Source organism: Phasianus colchicus, chromosome 1, assembly GCF_987193195.1.
Source record: "Phasianus colchicus chromosome 1, bPhaCol1.hap1.1, whole genome shotgun sequence".
Lineage (NCBI taxonomy): Eukaryota > Metazoa > Chordata > Aves > Galliformes > Phasianidae > Phasianus > Phasianus colchicus.
This window is the reverse complement of record NC_143436.1, coordinates 95,893,873-95,912,418: the sequence shown is the minus strand read 5'-3', so window position 1 is coordinate 95,912,418 and position 18,546 is coordinate 95,893,873. Positions and strand designations below refer to the sequence as shown.

At 36.5% G+C, this 18,546-nt stretch overlaps 1 protein-coding gene and 1 pseudogene across 4 annotated transcripts in view; both read left to right on the top strand.

The window, feature by feature from the left end:
• Positions 1 to 18,546, top strand: part of CADM2 (cell adhesion molecule 2) — a 627,326-nt gene that overhangs the window by 96,579 nt on the left and 512,201 nt on the right. The window lies entirely within an intron of this gene.
• LOC149919883 (snRNA-activating protein complex subunit 5-like) lies at positions 9,203 to 9,571 on the top strand (annotated as a pseudogene).

Below are 18,546 nucleotides of genomic sequence, written 5' to 3'. Positions count from 1 at the left end.
ATCTGCTCTTCCTTGTGGCCAGGCTACAGGATGAAATATATGGATTAAAAAGTGTTGTGGGGGACAAGCAGAAGGGGTGGGGAAGCCAAAATTTATCCATGCATAGACAAGTTATTTCAAAGGAAAAAATACAAAACTCAGGGCAGCCCATATCACATCAGATTGAGGGAAAATTGAGGCTGCAGGCAAGAGGACAAAGGAAACGAGTGGATGGTGGCAAGTCTGTGCTGGAAGGTGCTACTTGCCTGCCCTGGATCTGGAAGGCCCATCTGTGGGATCTTATCGTACATAGGCAGCTGGTAATGACAGATAAAGAGAAGGTTGAGGTACCACGCAGCCCTCAAAAATTTGGTTTGGTAGGTGGAGATTGGGGAAGCAACATCCCCTCCCATTGTAAGTGAAGATGAGTTTTGTGACCACCTGAGGAATCTGAACATCCACAAGTCTGAGTCCTGATGAGATGTGTCCTAGAATCCAGAGGAAATTAGTTTTCAAGCCATTCTCAATGATATTTGTAAAGTAATAGCAATCAGGTGAAGTCCCTGGTGACTGGAAAAAAGGCAACATCACACCTATTTTTAAGAAGGGTAGAAAGAATCATCCTGTGAACTACTGACCTGTCAGTCTCACCTCTGTGCCAGGGAAGATCATGGAGCTGATCCTCCTGGAAGCTATGCTAAGGTACATGGAATATAGGGATGTGATATGGGAGAATCAAATGTCCTCACCAAGGGCAAATCATGCTCCCAAATCATTTCCCCAATGTAGTGGCTTTTTAGGATGGTATCATTTCATCAGTGGACAAAGGAAGAGCCACTGATGTCATCTATCTGGACTTCAGTAAGGCCTTTGACACAATACCCAACAACATCTTTCTCTCCAATTCTAAAAATTCTATGATTCTATTTTATAAACTATGAAAAGGGATAAGAGAGTAAGTAATTTTGATGGTAGTGTCAAGGTTGAAACAGTGAAGTTTGCTTAAGAAAATATGAAGTTTTGGGCATCACTTAAATTTGTAGGGAAAGGAAAGGAAGGTACTAAAAAGGTTTTATGTAATGTAGATGAAATTTCCAGCTATAACATGCAATGGAGTGACAGAGACTGCTTTCCAGTTTTCTCTAGAAGCTTTAGTTTTTCTTGACAATCTTATTTTTTTATTATTTTTTAGTTTGTTTTGGTTTGTTTTCGGACAGTGTTTTTTTCATTTTTGGATGAATTTTCTTTCATCTTGTCATGCTTTTTAGTGGAATATTCATTTCTTTGGACTCAAATATTTAATTTGCAAGTATTTCTGCTGTCCTGATATGTTTGCATCTGTCTCTATGTGAGCTATTTATATATTGTTAGAAACGTAATTCTGTGAATTTTTAAAATAAGTTACTGCTGAGGACCATCATGTACAATCTCTGGTGCTACTTAATAATGTCTTAGTTTGTTTTATATTTCATCCGTTTGGAATGAATTAAATAATTTTACAAAAATTTAGCAACAGGCTGGGGAATAAATATTGTATGGGGTATATCCTGCATCCTCTGCTCCTTTTTCTTCTCTGAAGTGCTTGTATATCAGTGCACACAGCACGGGGAATCAACAGGAAGAATTAGGGATACGTGTGCTGTCACAAGGCCACGATCTCATTGTGACCATGGAGACATAGTGGGATGGGTCGTGTGACTGGAATGTACACCAGTTTGCTTGTCAAAATATAAAAATAAGCCTAAGCAAGAGTTTGACTGGACCTATTTAGGCATGTGTTTGCCAAAGTTTGTAAGTAGCTGATGTGTGCATATGTAAAACCATTTAAAAGCTGGGACTTAGAAATTGGAGTTATGGATGATTTCCCCATTAATGGGTAAAATTCAAAACTTCAATCTGTCAGACTACTTATTTATATAAGCCATTTTTATAATCTATATTCTGTAATTATAGTTGCTTTGAATTAAAATGTTTTACTAGATGCAACCCTTATAAACTATTTGGGAAACGAGTGCAACTTAGAAAAGCAGCTGGCATGTCTGGGCCTGCAATGCTATGGAAACAGTCAACAAGGGAAACAAGCCTGCTATGCACGAAAAAGCATCAGACCAACAGCAATGAAAACCAGGGCTGGCAGCAGAATGACATGAGCAAACAGTAACAGTGTGATGCCTGTGGAGATTTTGCTAGATAAATACTAAATACTAAATACTAAATAGTTACAGTTTGTGACAGTTTTAATGATAAGTCTTCCAAGGAGAAAGAAATCTGTATACTTGGAATTGAAAAATGTCAAGTTTGAGGTGACAGGGAAGAATTTAATGGGGACAGAGACAGGTAGCTTGTCTAAATATGTGTAATACTAAGCAGGTTATTATATTATTTGAAATTAAAAATAAGCTGTGATTCAATTATTTTTAAATTGCTAGGGCTTCTCAGCTGTAAGTTACATGAGGTGCTTGGAGCAATTGTAACAACAAGCATATCATGTGTTATTTAAAAATAACATTCCTAGATGTTGATGGGTATCATTCTGCTGAAGGAAAGCTGTTTAGCTGTTTAAAGGCTAATTTTTCTTTCCCCCTATCTTTTAAGAAGAGTTCTAAAACTATAACTTAGAATCATTGGCAAAGACTTGAAAATGTTGCTATTTTGAAATTAATATATGGAAGAATTAGGTAACTTCTCTATATACTGTGAGTGTTTCTTCTTTTAGGTTTCATCTGAAGCTAAATAAAGAAATAGCCCTTTGACTTTTTTTTTTTTTTTTTTAACAGAAGTTTGTCTACATTAAAAATGCATAGAGTACTTTTCTCTGAAGCAGTTTGTTTTCCCCTTGTGACCTATATACCAGTGGGATAAATGGGTCATCATTCAACAGGCAAGTTAAGAAGTTAAGCCTCTGTGCATGTGCAGTGTCCATGCTCTCCTGAGCCGGGAAACACTGGCATCAGAGAGGTGGTAGTAGATTTAAATAAATCCATTCCTCATTCTATGCAATGTAATGCAGGCCCACTACAGAGCGGTCCACAGGGCATGCCAGACTTTTTTGGGGCCAATGTGAAGCCAGCATACAAGGAGGACATTATTGTTAGATGATAGGCAATCTTCCAAATATCTTTATCTTCCTTTTTCTCTTCTCTTCTCTTCTCTTCTCTTCTCTTCTCTTCTCTTCTCTTCTCTTCTCTTCTCTTCTCTTCTCTTCTCTTCTCTTCTCTTCTCTTCTCTTCTCTTCTCTTCTCTTCTCTTCTCTTCTCTTCCTCTTCTCTTCCTCTTCTCTTCCTCTTCTCTTCCTCTTCTCTTCCTCTTCTCTTCCTCTTCTCTTCCTCTTCTCTTCCTCTTCTCTTCCTCTTCTCTTCCTCTTCTCTTCTCTTCTCTTCTCTTCTCTTCTCTTCTCTTCTCTTCTCTTCTCTTCTCTTCTCTTCTCTTCTCTTCTCTTCTCTTCTCTTCTCTTTCAGGAGATGATAGTAACTAAAAAATTCTTATTCCTCAATTGCTAGAGATTTTTTTTATTCTGATTGTAGGAAGTGTCCTCCTTCACAAGTATTATTAAAGTGATATTTTCTTATGCACTTAGTGTTGAAAAGATAAAGAGACATTCTTAGGTTTATATAAAAATTAGTGAAGACTGTCTTAAAAATACCTGTAAGCTTCAAAGTAAATGTGGGTCAATACCACAGTATGATGGTAATTCAGTATCTTGTCTTAAAATTCCAGCCTCAGTTCAGTTTGGCAGTAAAGATAAAGGTGTAATATACCACTTCCAAGCTATTTATTGGTTGTGATTTTTAGCAATAGCTATACAAAGTTCAGCTCAGTTAAGCCCATTTAGTTGTCATACACATCAGGCTTACAGTTATCTGATGGTTTGCTAGAAGAGTATATTGTTTTAGTTACAGACCTATCAAAAATAAATGCCATACCAAACACTTGCAAGCGTTAGCATGTTTTATTTTCGTGCCTTGATTTGAAATTCTAAGGTAATTGCTAAAATTGGGAAGAAAATCTGAGTTTCCTTTTAAGCTTTGTGAATTCAAATGCTTTCAACTTTCAAAAAGCCAGAAACATAAATGTGTGTACATCTTGTGTGATCCTCATGTTACTTTGATTGCCACTACACTGAGAAACTTTCAGTGATATAAAGATTGTAAAATACCAATTTAAACTTTCAAGTATCACATTTAGTATGTTTTGAAGAGCACCTCTGTTGTATTATTGTGTATGTTCATCTGTCTATATCTGAATATACATGAGCTGGTTTGTTCCCTTAAATCATACAGTAGATTTCCAAATGTATTTTACAAGAATGTGAAAGCTTTGATCCACTAAGTTTCTTATTATATATTTGATCTTTTGATAATTGCAGTTACTTTCTAGTATACTCATATCCATACTTTGTATAGATGAAAGAGGCATATTGTGTTTTGGAAAGAATAACAGCACAAAAAACGTTTTGTATCTCTGAAGATGATTATGCAAACTATAAGCAGCTAATTATTAACAAAATCGTATTTCTAAATAATATCAGATAGCTTTCAAGTAATTGTTGGAAGGATTTTTTTTCTGTTTAGAAAGTAAATTACTTATAGCACAAATGTGAAACTTTCAAAATATTATTGTATGAGTGGGTTGCTTTCAACTGGAGAGAAATTCTAGAGTGTCTATTTTATATCTGTGTTGATTTGTCCTATGACCTTCTAACAGTGAGTTGCATTGTCCAGAGAATGTCTTAACTGAGTGATGAGATTAGATTTATCAGTCTGTCATTACTCAGTTACTAGCTTCTTAATTCCTGAGAAGGTCACATCAAGAAGTAGCCAGTTTGTAATGGCCTGCAGCAGTCTCTTATTTTTGGAAGTCAATCATGCGTATCTCAGCCCTGGCTACGCAAGAGTAGATGCCAGTTTCCTGTTTCATCATTGTTATTGATGTTATATTTAATGTATTTTGAATATCATATGAAATATGACATGTAATTCTTATATACCATACCTTTACTGATTTTGTACCTGACTCCTTCTGTGGATGAAAGTTTAATAAATCTGTAATGACAGTGACCGTTACTTAGAGAAAAGTTTAACGTTTTAAAAAATATATGTTTTGACACTTAGTGAAAAGATTGCATTCTTGCTGCTTGTTATTACAAAAGTTTGGGTTACTTATGCATAAAATGAATAGTTGAACACTGAATGACATCTGTTACCTCATCCTGTTTGGAGGAGAGCTATTGTGGAAAGATCTGTGAAGATTTTGACTGCTTGTCTTCTTGCCAAGGATGTATCTTATCTAGGATAACCACAGTGGCATTCACTTTTAAACCATTACTTAAGTTTTCATTAAGATTAATTGCATTGGAAATTTGAAGAGTCTGTACAAAGGCAATTAGAAGAGAGGTAAACCTAATAGGTTTTTTTGTGTGGTTTTATAAAGAACTGACCTCAGTTAGTTAAATGATTTCTTAAATACTTAGTGTACTAGAAAGTTTTCAGAAAATAACCTTTGCTTTTAAAATGTCATGGGATTTTTCATATTCAGAAAGATGAATTCTGGCTTTGCATGCATAACTCGACTATAATTCTAGATTTTCTATGAAGCCAGCATAACACACTGAATATTTTCTCTTTAAACTTTAACATAAATTGCCTCATCGGAGTAGGTAATTTTTCTGTCTTATACTGGGCAGATATTTACAGAAAATACCCCAGCACTTTCATAATCACTTTAACTGCCACTCTGCTTAGTGCAAAGTTTAAGTTTGCAGGTTGTCATCTGTAAGAAGCTGGTCTAGTTTGGGCCTAAGTTACAGCAGGGAGGGAGAGCTACGTATTTATGTATTGTTTTGCTGCTTATAGCTTTCTGGTGTAATTTTACTAAGAGCAGAACTTTGTATTCTGTCTGGCTTGGATATTGACTGGTATTGTGAGATACTGTAGCCAGAAGATGATTAGAAGCAAAACCTGAAAGCCCTAATCTTTATCACTGAGGCTCTTTTTCAATAGCAATAAACAAAAATAGAATTCTGAAATGTTAGTCTAGGGCATCGTGCATATATTTAACTTATAGATAAAAATAGTCATGTAAAACTCAAAGGAACCGTGTGTCATTAGAATTAAAATTGAACATCTTCACTGTTCCTTTTAAATGCTCAATTATCATTAATAGTTTTGTAAAATTATTTTTACTTTCTTTTAAGAAAATATGTATGTTTTACATAAGGTAATTAACGTGTAGCTTTATTTAAAAATAAATTACATATCTTTGAAGTCGAATTTATCATAATGAGAGTAAGATAAACTGCAGAAGTGCAGTTGAAAGCTATTGTAACTGGTAATAAGCTATTTACTTTGTAGACGTATTCTCAGACAGAGCATTCTACACAGTATGTTTGTATCGTACTTCTTTGAAATTATAGACAAGCTACTTGTAGTATCTATGTAATAATTTACTCATAACACATAGAAGTACTGGGTAGAAAAAAACAAAAGGCAATTAAAAATTCATTGTCATCAAGAGGAGTTGAAAGTATCAGAAGTGTGTCACTCTGAGAATAACTCAAAGTAGGGTGTTTTTTAAAAAGAAGAAAGGCAAGGTGCATGTATAGTAAGATTAATAGATAAGGAAAAATGGGAAAGTCTGGGGAAAAAAATGATGTAGAAAGAGCATGGGCAGGGAAAAAGGAAGATTAGAATAAGTAGTCTTCTCAGGTCACTTTTGGATATTTTTCACAGTACTTAGTCATGAAACTTAATTCTCTTAAAAGTAATACTGATATGTTTCTGTGTTATCAGAAATGATGACAAAAATGTGACAAGTGTTTTTTTATATATTTCTCCAGTGTTTTACTGCATAGTTATTTAATACTGTACCAATGCAATTACTGTGCTGTGTCAGTGGCATTGTAAATATGCTTGATAGTCTTAAAATTTAAGCAATATTTCAAATTGACTACATTTACTTATATTCAAATTTCCTATGCAGTCTCAAGTACTTTTTAAAGTAAAAACACAATGTAGAATTAGAAATTAGTCAAGGAATATATTTATTTTTTCAACATAGTTCAGTTTTTTGACTGAGTTATGATTTCATTTAGTCAAGAGCAATCATGAAGCAACATTCATTTAAGATATCAATATTTTACAAGCCAGTCTCAAGGTCACTTTAGGAATGTAAACCATTTTATTCACTATTTTTGACTAATGACTACAATTTACTAGTACGTTAATAGCCTCACATTTGGGAACCTCAAAACTCTAATATTGGGAAAATGCAATTGCTTAGACATTTTTTCATTGTGATGCTAATGTAACCTGAAGATCTTGCTGTAAAGTAGTTGCACTTAAATGTGTATTTCTTAGTAGGCATAATTTAGGTACCTGTCCAGTCTCTGCTCTGCTCTGGAACATGAGTGACTCTTCCCTGCTGTGCTCCTGTCCCTCAGAAACAATACCACTGTGCTATTAATGCTGTTTCAGGTGAAACCAGAGCTCTTACTTTTTCCTGATGCGTTATTTTGTTTTTCATGTTTATGGAAACTAAGTATAGAGAGATGTACTTTATGATTTGAGGTGATAGGAGTCAGACTTATTTCATTTAATGACATGATAATGGGAAATGAACATATAAATGTTGTCAATGTGGATTTTCATTTTCTTTCTTTCAAAGAACTTTTCCTCACTTATTACTTTTACCTTGAGTTTGATCATTTCTCATGTCAGAAAGTTCATACTTGTTAGCTTGGTTTCAAGGTATTTGTAGTTGGAAATGTAAATTGTGGAGATGACAAGTGTCCTGGTACTGAAAGCTTTTAAAGCACTTTTTGCATGAAGTACTAAACGAAGTTTCAAAAATGAGATGATTTATATGTAAAAGCTTGGTAATGGAATAGATGGAGGAAGTTCCACAGCCAGCAGCAAAGGCAAGCAATTAATCTTCCTTTGTTATATATTGAGCCAAGTTTATGCTTACCTGTGTCCATGGTAATTCTTGTAATGATTTTGTTTGCTTAATGACTATAGTTTTTTAACCTGTAGCCATGCATTCTTCTGTAGCCCTTTGTAAGTGATGAGACAAGGAAGGATAGGCCTTTGTCCAGACTTTCAGTTGGGTATTGTGGTTGTACTTTGATGGGTCTTTCACAACCTAAATGGTTCTATGATTATGTCTAGGTCCAAGGACAAAAGATGTATCAGATGAAACGTTGGTAGTATCAAGATTGGCTATTAACTTTTAAGCTTCAGGAGCATTTCAAACTTTAGTACGATAGATGTTACATACATCTCAGATTGTTATGAAGCTGTTAAATACTTATTTAGAAAAACAAAGCCTTCTCTAATACGTACAAGAGCCTAATGGCACCTAAAAGATGCTGTAATATAAAATAACTTTATCCACAGCAATCTGACATTTTAGATATTATAATATCCTAAAATTTTTGCTGAAGGACCTCAGTAAAAAACAGGGCTTAGTTTTTATATTTATACAATAAAGAATGACATGGGAGTAACAGAAGTGATTTTTTGTAGTTCACTGCATGCTATTAGAACTGTCCACAGTTCTTGTTGATTATGCAAAGTGTGTAGGCATCCTGCTTTGTCTTTGCACCAAATTCACAGTGAAGTGTGGGGGTTCAAGACAACATTCAGAACAGAGGCTAAAAACAAGTTTTACAGCGCGTGGAAGAGGACACTGAGAACAAAGGCTGTCTCCAGGAGACAAGAGCAGAAGTGGGGCGTGGCATCTCCGTGTGATGATGACCCTGACTGAGCAAAAAGAAGCTGAGGTTGAATTAGTCCAGACTGACAGTGCCGCCTGACTGAACCACTGGTGGATCACTCTGTGCACTCATCACCAATCTGCAGGACAGAAGGTTAGCATTTAGGGACCATGGGGAATTCACTAACGAAGGAGCAACAAGTAAATCTCGAAGTAATACAGAAAATGTTAAGATCTCCAAACAGACCTGTATCTATTGAAGTGTTAGTCACTTTTCTTGTTTGGATAAGGACTTGATTGGAACAAAATTGGTGGGAATCCCTGCCTTATGAGGCAGTAAAGAAGCTAAGGAAGTCGTTGAAAGCTTATGGAATTCAGTCTGCCTTTATGTATAATCTTTTGGTTGCAGTCAGTGATATTTAGCACTCATCATGACTCAAAATTTTGTTGTGAATAATTCTGTCTCTTATGCAATATACTGTGTGTGTATGACTGAGTACCGAGATCAGGCAACTGCATAGATTATGGATTATTTGACTAACTTAAATCAGATAGGCATGGAGAAGCGGAAAAGAGGGACTGTGCAGCCAGGCCGGGCTGTGACTGGACCAAGGTGGTGGAAAGAATGCTGAGCTGCCTGCAGGTGCTGTGTGAGGAGGAGATGCTGCTGTGGGTGAAAACCACGCTGCACAAGCAGCTCACCTGCCTCAAGGTAGAGGAGCTGGCACTGCAGTCCATGTTCAGTCCTGCTAGTGGGACGTGGCTGCAGAGGACGCTCAGGCAGATGGACGACGAGGCTGGTGTCAACCAATCCAAATTACAGATAAGTCTTCAAGACTATGAAGAGGAGGTGGAAGAGAAGTAGGAATCAGTTTCTTGAGAGAAAAAAAAAAAAAAAAAAAAAAGAATCAAAGGTAGTTTCTTGATACAGACTCAGGTATTTCTTCTTTGTTCTTGCCAACATATTTTTACATTGTCATATGTGTAGGCTGTATGATGTACAAGACTCCTGGTGCTTAGGGAAGTTACCCCACATACTATAAAAACAGATGGGCATACATGCAGGCATTCCTCATTGAACATGCTCAGAAAACATTGAAATGTACTCAATAATAAAAAAGGACGAGTATGGAGACACTACAAGGAAGATTTTGTAAGGATTTGTGTTAAATTTTTTGAATCATGATCATACAGATAAGACCTCATCTCAAGGCAGAAAATAGCATTCATCCCTCATAATTACGGGGATTATGTGTTTCTTACTTGTCGGTATTGTTTTGCAAATTTTTTTGCCTTGTAAATAGTTAATGGGTGCCATTACTGAAAAATATCCTATTTTTGCAAAGACTTATTTTGCAAGCAGGTGTTCCACTTGGGCTCTGGATCGGGCCCTGTATTGTGCACTGGCTGTGTGGGTACAGTGTGCAAATGGGAAAAACTCTGCAGACCATGGGGAGAATAAAAGCAGGAGAAAGGCTGTGGGGAAGAGAGGAAAAGTGCACCTTGAAGCAAGGGACACCCTGTTGACACTACCTACTGCATCCACCGCTGGCACATTCCTTCTCTCTTCTTTCAGGCAGTCTGTGGTCTTTCAGGGGTCAGTAATTTCAAAACATACCCTGAAACAGCACCACTTAAGCTTTAGCCACACTCACCAAGGTAGGCCCCACAGTTGCTGGCTTAAGGCTCCGAAGTACTGATGAGATGCCAGTGCCTTCTGTTGCTCCCACATCTTAGGTTGTATCTTTTGGCCTGTGTTTGTGTGTGTGAGAAAGCAGTATGATACTGTGATAATCTTAAGAGGGTGCTTACTGATGTGGACTTTGTTTGGCACGCAATTCAACATAATTGTGCAGCCATTTAATTTCTACTATTAGCCCGAGGACATGGTTGTGAGAATTTTGAAGGCATGTGTTGTATGAATCTCAGTGATCATTCAGAATAGGTAAATCAAAGTATACAAAAGCTGAAGATTCTCTCTAGTCAATTACAGGTACACATGGAATGGGACTCTCTGGGATTCTTATCCTGTCTGCAGGAACTTGGGCTGTGGGCTAAACATGTTCGTTCTTAATGGGTTTAATAGCATTTCTAGCCATTAAGCTATGGTTGCTTTTCTTCTGTTCAGCGCGTTGTCAATCTAAGTGTTGATCAAGCTATGATGACACAAATGTATGCTGCTATGTTGTTACAAAGTGTTACGCAAAATGAAGAGGAAGGCTCTGAAACAGGCAGGCAGGTTGCCTTGTACAAGGCATGAGTATATTGTTAATGCATTGTTTTTTTTTTTTTTTTTTGTAATGTACTAAAAGTTTGTTAATAAACAAAGAGGCAGATTTGGGGGTTCAAGACTACGTTCAGAACAGAGGCTGAAAAACAAGTTTGACAGGGTGTGGAAAAGGACACTGAGAATAAAGGCTGTCTCCAGGAGACAAGAGCAGAAGTCAAGTGGGGTGCAGAAACTCAGTGTGGTGACCACCCTGACTGGAGAAGAAGCACGTGAATAAAAGCAACTTGTGGCTCTGATTGGATGAGCTCTTGTGCAGGCAATTAGTGCCTTGATGTGAAGGAGACTTCTTAAGTATTCTGTTGACATGAAGGGCAGGATAGAAAGTTACAATTGGGCACATGGCAATTTGTATAAGGGATGTTAGAACCTACAGTAAGGGATTTAGATCATTCACACATCTGAGTCCTTGAATTCAGACACTGCAGTTAAGCAGCCCAGGTATAGCCATTGGGGTACTAAAGTGCAAGGCCATCCATCAATGCACTGAGATGTAGAACTATGTTGCTAGTGTCACACTTGAGACTGTAGCTATGGTGCTACTGTGCTTTTGTTTATGAATCCATACTTAGGCTGGCCAGCACAGGAATCTTCATAGAGGTAGAGTATGAGCAGCATTCATGAGCCTGAGCAATTCCAAGTACTTTCTATACAAGCCTTAAGAGCAAAGTGAATGTCGTGTCAGTGAAATTATTTGAATATCTTTACCGTTTTAAAGCAACTGAAGTAAAACAGTGCTGCTTGTAAATTTTCATTACTAATGTAGAATGCACCAATTATTATTTTTTAATTTACATTCATTTTATGGTGACTTCCATTATATTATATTACTTGTACATCAACTCATCAATAAGATCTCACAAATTTTGAAGAGCTTAAAATTTCTAAAGTTATTGCAATTCTTATTTAAGATAGGAAAACGTATCTTCTTTTAGTAACACTGCAATTTCATTGTTTTTAATATTTCTTTACATTTATTTGAAACTTTTGTACATTGATGAAGAAGTACTTTCTTCTGACATTCATGATTGATTTCCTTTCACTCTACTCTATGGCAAATTCATTAAACATGTAGAAGAACAAATCACTGATGATATGTTCAACGTTACTTAAAACATACTATACTCGCTGTTCTACTGAACAGAGAATGAGATGAAATATATAAATATTCAAGTTCAAGGTAATTATCTAATTTTGTTGGGCAAAGTGTTGGATCTCCTATCAGGATCTTTCCTATCAGGGAAAACTTGAAAACTACTGTTTTGTAGTAAAAAAAGGTGATTAGTTTTTTAACTGTTTTGTTAAAATGTTGCTTTAGGCAGTGTATTCTGAACAAAGGATCTTTAACCAGTTTGTTTTTTGGACTCCTCTTCTGGTAGCAGGAAAGTATTGTATCAGTGCTTCAGATGAATAAAGTGGTCGGATGTTACGCACATACAATTTCAACCTTACTGTTCCTTTGTGTCCACCTTGCTATTTAAAATATTTTCCTCTCCTGTTGTGTAAGTTGGGTTAAAAGATAAATTTGAGAGAGATTCTAAATGTATGTTAAAAAATAATGTTGTATTCTTCCTTCACATGCAAAGAGTGCTTATGTGTTTTTTTTCTTTTTCCTAGGTGAGTAACTGAAGGTTGACAGAATTCCTGATTGTCAATTATCATTAATTCTTTTCTGTAGTACACTATGGGTAAGTAGGATTTATTATTATTATTATTTTTTAATGAGTGCATAAGCAAAAATGCAGTGGTATTCAGTGTTGTAATTGGTTGCTGTATTAATATATAAAATGTTTGGAAAGGTTAATATGGAGATGCTTGGATGATATGCACTACTTAGTTTTCATAGAATTTTCTTGCTGTTCTATTCTTTTGACTTAAGGTACAATTTCCAGCTTTGAGGTTCTTTGTGGATGTGTTGCCATTTATGATCAAAAAACAGAATTTGATAGTAGACTATAACCTTATGTTGTGAGAAACGTTGTTCATCTCTAATATATTTATAAATTACAATATTTCTACTTCTGTTACTGGTCAAATTTTGAAATTGCATTGATTCTGTAGAAGTTTTTAAGAATAGTTTTGTTTCTAGTATAGCAGTAGCATTCTCCTAAGTTATTTACATCTTCCTCATGATCATTATAACCAGAAATACGTATCTGTTTTTCTGAAAGACTTGGAGCAACATCACTGAGTTATACTGTTAATCAACCACTGTATATGTGATCAGAAGAATCTGATGTCAGGGATTTTTTTGTAATCTTGACCCTGCTGCAGTAATTTGTGCACTATTACCAGAAACTCAGGTGTCCAGAGTTTCATCGATTAGAAATTTCTTTCATATCAATCAGAAATTAAAATTAACAGAAACACAGCTGTACATAAATATTTTAAAACACTTTAAACCTGTAAAAATCTCAGTTACAACTTCATGTAAATAGTAATTTATTTAAATGATAATCAAAGTTGTTGGTGAGATTAATGTTAAAAGCTGGTGGTGATAACTTAGTGACTCTTCTGAAAATAACATTGGGGTATGAACAGGGATGCTTATCTAGTCAAATGCTTGACTGGCTTAAATATTTTTAGAAGGCAGCAAGTTTTTAAAATATACATTAGACATTGTTTTTCTAGATTCTCTTGGAACCCTGATGCATGCAGTATTGTTAACTCTTTTCTGTTGTACACATTAAAACTAAAAACATGGTTTTGTTCAGTATTAATATATCCATATTTCTCGTGCAGTAATATTTGTATGATATGGACATAGTATATTTCTAGGAAATGAGAATTTTTAGATTTTTTTTTAATCCTGGAAAACATAAAGGTAAAAAAGTTCATGTAAAGGATACTAAGTAATTCCATGATGTACAGTATGTGCAAAGAAGAATACGTGTGTACAGAGTTACTTAATTATCATGTCTTCAGAGACTCATAGCAGAAGACGTATAGATTAAAACACAGTGAAAACTGATTTAGGATGCCCAGCAGCCATTTTTTAATGGGTTCTTTATTCTGGTTATTAGTCTATTATATTTCTATAATATAACAAGTAGCCTCTACAGAAGATGAAGAGAAGGCTAGATAGGTATTCTATGTATTCAGGTTTCCCTAGTCTTCTTATGTAACAAATTTTGCAAGAATGGAAAAAGAACCCTTGAAGTTCTTGCTACAAGAAGTAGTATTTTCTCTTATTTCATACTATTTGTTTAAATGGAAATACAGAGAATAAAGTGATAAGCCTCACTGAAGGAGAGTGCCAACTACCTAGATATGTATATCTGCCAAACATACTAACTGAAACTTGGCTTATTTTCTGTTCTCTTGTGTTGATTCTGTTGTTGGATGCTATTCACTGTTGCACTCTATTTGTTCTTATAGATTATCTTCAAGCTGATTCAAAAGAGGAAATCCCAAGGTCATGCATTTAAGTATTAGGTTGATTCTGCTTGCATACTTAGATTTGAAAAAGTTATTACAATAAAATGAAAATTAAAATGCCATACAAAAACAATTCCTTCTTCTATCAATATTTTCTCATGCAATCTTTCCAAACTCTAGAGATTTTTCAACAATCTCTAATGCAGTTTCTTCTGAACCTAGAAGGGATTGTGTTCTTAGAATTCTTATATTGTGTTCTGTAGATATACTCTGAGTTGCATTTGATAAAGCTCAAAGGCAAAGCAAAAGGAAGTGAAAATTTAATTTACGTACCTTAGTAGTGTCACAAATCGATTATAAAACACCAGTGCTATTTGCATTGATATGTGGTTAAATGACATTACTAAACACATATAACAAACTATGAGGGCCACTCTAAAAGTAATGCTTCCTGATTTATGTTGACCCATGGTGTCGGAGATGGACATTGATGGTATGGCAGTAGAGGTCAAAACCTTCCCATCAGTATTTGTTACGTTTTGTTGCTGTGTGACAGATGGTAGCAGTAGGACATCTGACTTGGAAGAGTGGATGAAGCAAAGGTGTGTTACTGAATTCTTCCATGTGGAAAAAAATTGAACCCACTGACATGGTGGGTGATGTCTTTCAGCAGTGACAAAAGCAACAGTGAGTTAACTCCACTGATGCAGATTTTTATGAATGCAGCAAACAGGCTCTTGTTCATTACTGGTGAAAATGCGTAGATATTGGTGGTGATTGTTGCAAAATAGTATTTTGTAGCTGAGAATTTACTCTGTCAAATAGTGTTACTGTACTCTTTGTATCTATTACAGTTTTAATGGAAATAAATAGGCATTACTTTTGGAGCAACCAATGTATATTTAAAAGTTATAAATGCCTTAAGATTTCTACAGGAGTATAATCCTCTGACATCTTGACTAATTACTGCTGCTCTGTTTGCATACTAGAATTATTCCTCATGGTGCTTTTTGTGTGTGTGTATGTGTAGGTTTGTGTTTCTAGCTAGTGCAGTAACCAAACCACTTGCTCTCATGTATACCAGAGAAATTCTATTGCACTGTTTAAGAAAAAATCCAGACTTCTACTTTTGTAGTCAGTTTGACAATTCTTCTTTGTTTACATAAAACTTGACATGACGTTTTCATTATTTTATATTACAATTGATGGTAGCTTCAGTTTTGTCAGAACACATTAGAGAGCAGCCATGCCTCCATCACAATTCTTTTCCCATTCTTTCTCCCACAGCTGCATGAGATTGTCTTGCAGTGTTAATTAAACTATAAACTGCCTGAATATAAAAATAGATTTTGCAACAATGTGTATTTTTTGCAGTTTTTTCATAAATGTGTTTAAAGTTCAGCTGATACAAAAGTAGGCATTGCACTTCCTATCAGCAACCTGAGACACGGCTTTCAGGCTGTCTCCCTTGCAGTTGAGGAATTAAGGTACAACCAAACCACATATTCTGAAGTAGTACAACAATTTGAACAGTCAGGACAACGTCTGATGAAAAAGATATATTTAGACTATAGCCGTGTAAAGGGTTTTCCCCTTTCTGTGTGTAACTTTAACTGGTTGCCCCAGCTGAAGATGAAATTTGAATTTAGTAGGCTTTGGGACACTATGCCTGTTCCTTGGTTAATTCTGAATGAAAATGGAATAAACTAAAGGAATCGTCTTTTGAGACCTATTGTTTATTTTTTTCCTTTTTAGTCTTTTTTTTTTTTTTTTTTTTTTTTGTCTCCTGTTGATGTTATTTTTAGTTAGTTTGTTTGTTTTGTTCAGATGAACATGCATTCCTCATATAAAGCAAAGACTCTTACCCTTAACATACTGTCTCTCTTCAATTCATAGGAGAGAGAGGAGGTTCTTTTAATATAACATACCCGGCGTGAGATTAAGAAACAACGGTTCAAATGTTGGTCTGACCACTTTATTATAAATTCTAATCAGGGAGACAGGGAAGGGAAGGACAGCTCCTATTATGAATTAGGATGATGGGGAGGGGAAGGAGGGCAATAGAAAAGATAGGAAAGAAGCAAGAATTGCGTAAAGCATGAGGATAGTCAGCACCAGGATCTAGCAGTGTCCCGTTGCATGCTGTTTCGAAGGTTTAAGGAAAATCACAGCAGGGGGAAAGCAGCAACAGAGTAGCAGGTAGCAGGAAGAAGTTGCAGAGCCAGTCCGGGAGGAAGCAGCAGGATGCAAGTAGCAGGCCCAGGAGACTCTGTCAGCATGCAGGAATTCTGTAGTTAGGAATCTGATGTCAGAACCTTTGTTCTTGTTCAGCATGCTCGTAGAGCACAGAGCAAGTCCAGGAGGGAGAGAGGCAAGTTGTGAGGCCAGAAACCTTCTTCTTCATGAGGAATCTGTTGCCAGAAAACCTAACCTCATGGTTGTAGTCCCCTTTTTATCCTTCTTCTGCCATTGTGGCATTCCTGGTTACTTGGGTAAGACTCATGTGCAGCACCTCCTGAGATAGCCATTTTCCTTGAGATAAGCCCACACAAAAGACTGCTTCCTGGCCATTAATCTGCAGTTTATTTCTCTCTCTTGTTGCCCCTGGCCTTGTCCATCTGTGTCCCTCAGACAAAGGATTTCACAACCCTTGCGCAGGACTTGTCCATCAGTATTCTCCAGACAAAGGATTTCTCAACCCTTGCCCAGGACTTGCTTGGACTTGTCCATCTGTGCCCCCAGCAAGCTTTGAGACAATGATGTAAAAGAATTATCTCTTACACATACTTTTTATTCCAAGGAGAAATAAATCCTTTATAAGTTCTCCATTGTAAAGTGATAATACAATAGACATAGAATGGTAAAAATGAAATAAAAAGTTTAATACTTTAGATCCAGTGGAATTAAGTTTCTTGTACATAGAAATAGACTGCTTAAGGAGCCTTTTTTTTAGCAATTAGAATTTCAATCATAGAATCCTAGAATGATTTGAGTTGAAAGGGACCTCGAAGCTTACACAGACCCAACACCCTGCTGTGGGCAGGGCTGCCCCCACCAGCTCAGGCTGCCCAGGGTGCCATCCAACCCGGCCTTATGCCCCTCCAGGGATGGAGCACCACAGCTTCTCTGGGCAGCCTGTGCCAGTGCCTCACCACTCTCTGAGTGAAGAATTGTTTTCTAATATCTAACCTAATTTTCTCTTATTTTAGCTGTTGCCCTTTGTCCTGTCACATCAGACTGTGTAAAAAGTTTGTCTCCTTCCTGTTTATAAGCTGGAGAGATGGAATAAGGTCTTCCCAGAGCCTTCTCTTCTTCAGGCTAAACAAGCCCAACTCCTTCAACCTTACTTCATAGGAGAGGTGCTCCTGCCCTCTGATCAACTTTATGTCCCACTGTAAATCACTTATTTTATAATCCTTGCAAGTCTCAGGAAGCTAATACCAATATGAAGGTAGTCTGATCATAAATTTTCATAAAGGACAAGTTTTGACAGTGGTTCTGGACAGCTGGGCAGTTCTTTCTGGTAGCATTAGAAATGGGAACAAGTGGGGTTGGAGGAGGCTGAGCAGGCAAGTCAGAAGCAAGCATTGGGGCAGGACAGCGGCTATGAGTGAGAAGAGACAGGGAAACTGTCCTTCATCAAACAGGAGTAAGGCAGCTTCATGTACCTGGCAGGAAGGGAAGATGACCTGGCCTATTGAGAAGTGATATTTGGCCTCTGCTGCCCTGAGAAGGCGGTTCTGGCTGGCAGCATGTGGTGAGTGTCAGCACGGTGGGCAAGGTGGGGCAGGCAGTACACAGGGCTCCAGTTCAAACAGAAGATGTATGAGGTGGGGTTAAGAGTGCTGCTTAAGGCACTTGTGTTTACTGCTAGCAGCTTTGCACAAGGTGTATGACGCTAAATATTTTTCCATATCAAAGCTAGTATGTAATGACAGCCTGCATGAAGCAAAGTAATTATGAATAGAATCTTTGCAAAAATTTGTCATGTCTACAGCATATTTCTGTGCAGTGAATGGAAGCTGTTGCAGGGGCACAGTGTACTTTGTGATCTGCAATTTAATTGAACATCTTGTTATGTTTTTGTTTTATTACCTAAAGCAGAGAAAATATGCTGTGTGACTTACAATCTAAATAAAACATATTATCCTTCGTTCAGCTTGCAAGATCCTGTGTTTTGTAGGAGTAAG